The sequence below is a fragment of the Mixophyes fleayi genome, chromosome 2 (genome assembly GCF_038048845.1).
Source record: "Mixophyes fleayi isolate aMixFle1 chromosome 2, aMixFle1.hap1, whole genome shotgun sequence".
NCBI classification, from domain to species: Eukaryota; Metazoa; Chordata; class Amphibia; order Anura; family Limnodynastidae; genus Mixophyes; species Mixophyes fleayi.
In genome coordinates, this window is record NC_134403.1 from 267,179,308 (window position 1) to 267,184,772 (window position 5,465).

Consider the following 5,465-nt stretch of genomic DNA (forward strand, 5'->3'; position numbering starts at 1 on the left):
CCGGAGCCATTTAAGGCGTTTGGCTACCTGCTTGGAGAGAAGAAGATCTAATTGGGCCTTAGTCTCGCGGAGGGCTAGCAGAATGGAAGGGTCCGGAGTAGCCTTGTGTTTGGCTTCTAGAGATTGTAGTTTAAGGGATAATTTATTGGTCATGGTATGGGTTTCTTTCTTCCATCTGGAGGCAATGCTAAGCAGGTGACCCCTCAGGACCGCCTTGTGCGCTGTCCATAGAGTGGCCCTAGAGATATCTGGGTGGTCGTTGAGCTCAAAGTAATCTTCGAGGCGAGCCCCGAGCTGGGAGATTATATCCGCATTATGGAGCAGAGAGTCATTAAGACGCCAGGTCATGGGGCGGGGTCGGTCTGGGAGGCCGCATAGATCTATAGATATAGGGGAGTGATCAGACCAAATCATTGGGTGAATTTGGGCCGCCTAGATGTTTAATGCGAAGTTGTGGCTGAGCAGGATCATATCAATGCGTGAGTATGAATGGTGTGGTGGGGAGTAATATGTATAGTCCCGAGAGGACGGTTCCTTCACTCGCCAGGAGTCGTAGAGAAGCTGGGATTTCATGAGACTGAGGAGAGATTTAGAGGATAAGGGGTCAGAAGTATTAGAGGGGGCAGCCACAGGGGGGGAACGATCCAAGGATTGATTCAAGACAGCATTGAAATCTCCCGCTACGATAAGGTCCCCCTGACGAATACGGGACAGCAATATATCTAATTTGGAAAAAAAGCGGTTCTGATGCTGATTGGGAGCATAAACATTAACTAACGTGCATAGCTTGTTGTTAAGCCTACCCACCAAGATGAGGTATCGGCCTTCTTTGTCTGTAAGGGAGTCAATGAGTTCATATGTCAAATGGCGGGCAAACAAAATCGCCACCCCTCGTTTTTTGGTTGAGTGATCGCAAGCATGGTATGAGACGGGGTATGCTTTGGAACGGAGTTCTGGATGGGAGTTATGTTGAAAATGAGTCTCTTGTAGAAAAATTAAATCGCCCTTATGAAGTTTTAGGGTAGCGAAAAGCTTACCCCTTTTCTGGGGGCTATTTAACACTTTAACATTAAAAGAAAGTGCTCTAAAGCCCATGTGCAGTGAGGAGGAGGAAGATCAGGAGAAGATCCAACACAGAGTGGTCAAATAAGAGAGGGGGAGGGTTTAGAGGGGGAGTGGGAGAGGAAGGGGGGGGTGTATGGTCACTCGGCGAAATAGGCCGGGACCTGTAGTGCCGACAATGGGAAGGAAAACTATGTGCTGGGGAAGCACATAGGACAGCAAAAGAGCCATAGGCTCTAGGGAGGCGTGGCGAGGTCGCGAGAGGGTACATCACCGGGGAGCGAAGAGCTAGGCTCTAAGTGTGCATCCCTCTGGTTCACCTGAGATATTGTAAATATTAGCAAAAGTAGCAGAAATTCATGAGCGGAAGAACCGGGTGGGCGAGTATGGGAGGGGGAAGGGAGGGGGGGGACATAGTCCCAAGGCAAAATAGAGGGTAGAAAATGTATTCCCGGGGATGGGGGGGTATTGCATCGGGAAATAAGAGGGAAGGCAGTTGAGGAGAGTCTATGAGGTAAGAGAAAGTAGTGTGAGAGTTAAGTAACATCAAAAAATTTAGCAAGTTAATAGTAGGAAATAAACTTAAAAAATAGCAGAGCACAACAGTTTCTTTGAACAACAAATTCACGGCTCGAGTGGGGTATCCCCGGCCGTATCTCACAGTCACCCCAAGGTGGACGTGAAGAGAGTGGTAGCTCTGGTTAACATTGGCTTAACATTGTATAACATAACCTAACATGGTATAAGTTGGGAATCCCAGGCGCCACAGGACGAGCCCCCTCATAGGGGAGGCATCCGAAGGGAGCCGGGATCCAGCAGCACAGTTATATCGAGACCAAGAACATCAGGAACAGACCAACAGGTAAATAATACACCTATGATAACCTGCATAACATTGCAACTAGATACAGTGAGACTTTCAGGTATCATAGCCACACATCATTAGCATAAGGGGGCAAATATTGCAACAAAAAAAAAAGAAAAAAATTTAAATAAAAAAATTGGAAAAGAAACACAAGACAAAAACCTGGTGCTGCAAGTCAAGTCCCAGAAGGTTCGGTGGGTCGTGGAGAAGATGATGAGGTCGGTGGGATCGTGTTCCACTCGGTCCTGGGAGCTTGACGCGTCGACTGTTTAGACGGCCTCTGGGGGAGGGGAGAGGGTTCAGGGAGAACAGGGAGTCATGTAGTAATGCCAAGCTTGGGAAGTAGAGCTTGTGCCTCAGGAAGGGTTCTGGCCATGAGCATAGAACCTTGGTGCCAGATTAGGAGACGAAAGGGGAAACCCCAGCGATACTTAATTTCCTTTTGGCGGAGAAGTGCAGTTATCGGTTTAAAGTCCCTTCGTTTGGCCAGAGTGAGTGGGGAGAGGTCTTGGAAGATCTGCAGGGTGGCATTATCGTAGGTAATTGAAGGAAGTCGACGTGCTTCCCGCATGACAGCCTCCTTTGCTGTGAAATAATGCATTCTAAGGATAACGTCCCTGGGTTGAGACGGGTCCTGAGCGCGAGGTCTAAGTGCACGATGGGCCCGATCCAGTAAGAGTTGATCCTCCGGGATTTGGGGGGAAAGCTGTGTGAAGAGCTTTTTGAGGTAGAGTTCCAAGTGGGCAGACTCCACGCTTTCAGGTATCCCCCGAATTCTCATATTGTTGCGTCTGGCTCTGTTATCCTGGTCCTCCTGGCCCTCCTGCAGCTGGAGGATATCTTGGCGGATCTGGTCCAGATCCGTATCATGTGTTTGCTGGTACGTCACCACCTCTTCGACACGGTGTTCCAGATGGTCTGTTCTGTTCCCAATATTCGCGATATCTGTCTTCAGGGAGTGGAGGGCCTGCACCGAGGTTTTGACGTCTTTCACCTCTCTGAGGAGGGACAAGAAGTCCCGGCGGGTGATGGGTGAGCGATCGTCTTCGTCAGATCCTGAATCAGAGTGTTCACCAGATCTAGCCTGGTTTTTTTTTGCTTGGAAAGGTAGGGGAGAAGGTCTCCCCCTGCAGATTTTTTGCCTTTATGCATTTTGGTAAGGGGGGCAGGCAGGGAGGATAAGCAGGCGGTACAGGTGAGGGGAGCCCGGTTGTTCCACAGGGTGTAGCTCAGGGTCCAGAGGGACACAATTACATAATTAGAACCAAGTCATTTTAGAGGGTTGGGTCAGGCCACAGAGCAGAAAGGCAAGCAAGTAGCCAGCCTGGTAGAAAGGACCCGTACACCCGGTCAATACTGAGTGAAAAAGACCTCAGGCAGGCACAGGGTAGTGGGCCATCCAGGGGGATGCAATACAGAAGGGGGGCATATAGTAGTTGCCAGTGCTTCTTACCCTTCAGTGGGGCCACAAAACCAGTGCCGCTGGAAGTCAGGCTTCCGGGTAGATCCTCCTTAATGTAGCCCCTCAGATAGGCAGCCGTTGGCGATGTGCAGCCCTAGGAGTCCGGCCAGGAGCCTCAGGTAGGGGGTGTCTGACCCCTGATCTGTAGAGCCAGCCAGAGGTATCCGGATTGCAGCAATTCTATAACCCCGAGAATCGGGTCAGTGCCGCTCGGCGATGTAATGTAGCCCCGCCCACCGGAAGTGAGCGTCCCGCGAGTCCCGTCGGCACTCGAGGTCTGGAGCCCCGACCGGAAGCAGGCCTGTCCCCGGAGGGATCCACCGATCATCGGCGTGAGGGAGCCCACAGGCAGTGGAGGGGCAGCGGACAGCCGTGGAGGTCACAGGAGAGGCTCGGCAGCAGCGCTCAGCGGGCGTCCGGGGGTCCAAAGAAGCGGGCAGCTGGAGGTGTCAGGTGAGCTGTTGCCGTTTAGACGGCGTGGATGTGCGCTCTGAGTGTCCTGCTTTCCTAGTTGCTCCTTTAAGGCAGCTTTTGGGGACCAGAAAGCCCGGTTTTAAACTTTTAATTGAGTGGGTCCACGGAGCCCTTAGCAAAAACAGCTTTCCGGAATGGCGTCCTGGCCACGCCCCTAGCACACAATTTTTGAACTGGGTCATCATGCCACAGATGGCGAAGCCAACCACGTCTTGTACTGGCTCAGTATCAGGGAGAATGCCAGACTCTTCAGGGAATGAGGGAGATCATCCCTATTTCAGGGAGTCTCCCTGACATTCAGGGAGAGTTGGCAAGTATGCATAAGAGACATATGCAAAGTGTAAAAATCTGTTCTGGTGCACTATTTCAGTTAATATTTGTGGAGCTGGAAAAGCCCTCATTCTGGCTCATTACTAACACAGCACTTAGGTGCAACATTTGCATTAAACAAAATCAACCAGACATCTGCTTTCATTGTGTAACTTGCACTAATAAACAAAATCTAACTGCCAATTGGTTGTTGAGGTTCAGTGCAAATTTTGCACCTAAAACATTTACAATATTAGCAAATGAACCCTACAGTGTGTAAAACAGACAGAACAAAACATAGCAAATGCTGGCATTAAGCTGGTACACATCACAAATGTATTGATGTTTTGGACCTGGATGAGCAATAAAGAGGGCAAACGATGGTTTGCCAAGCACCAGCATGCCCCGGCAGACATAGGTATGCTGGCACTTGTATGGCGGCCTGAGCATGCCGGGACTCAGGGGAGGGCTGGCAAGTTTTAGCCTGGGGAGCGAGACTCAACTCACCAGCCTATTAGGAAGATTTTAAATGAAAAAAAAAATGCAGGTGGCCCAGTGACCCAGCCCAAGGTAGACCACTATAGGACCGGCCTGGGGGGCAGATGCCTTCCTGCCCCCAAGCCATGTTTTCAGCATGGGGCTGATTATACCTAGGGCAGAGGCTCACATTTGTTTTGCAGGCCCAATACCCATTTTGTTTGTGAGCCCAATTCCCTTTTTTTTTTTGCAGGCCCAATCCTCATTTTTTTTATGGGTCCAATCCTTATAGGCAATGTAGCTCTTTCCTGATCCCATGCTTAATGTGTATCCAATGCTTTTAATGTAGATTATGCTTTTAACCTGGGATGCACTTTCAGCATGTCTATGTAGGTATTTTGCTTAACTACATCTAAAGATATGTGCAGCTTGAAATACTATGTAAACTACGTTTTAAACTACGTTTCCTGCTCCATTCCACATTTTACATAGCTGACAACAAGCAGAGCAAAATATTTTTTCTTTAAGTTAAAAGTATTCATTCACTTTTGTACCACTTACAGCATTCAAGTGAATTTCTTAATCTATCATCTACGTCCCCACCACTGCCCTAGTTAGTGCTGTTACTTGTGTCATTTGAATACTGTCTTTCTGTTGAATGACAAAGACCCTTTCTAATTTGCAGCAAGTAGAGCAAAGCTGCAGGTGCTGCTGGACCCCACCCAGTGCCAGACATTTATTGAAGTTGCTGCTTTAACGATGCGTCGCCCTTTTAAGAGCGGCAGCTGAGGTCGAATGCGAGGCTGTGACGTCATT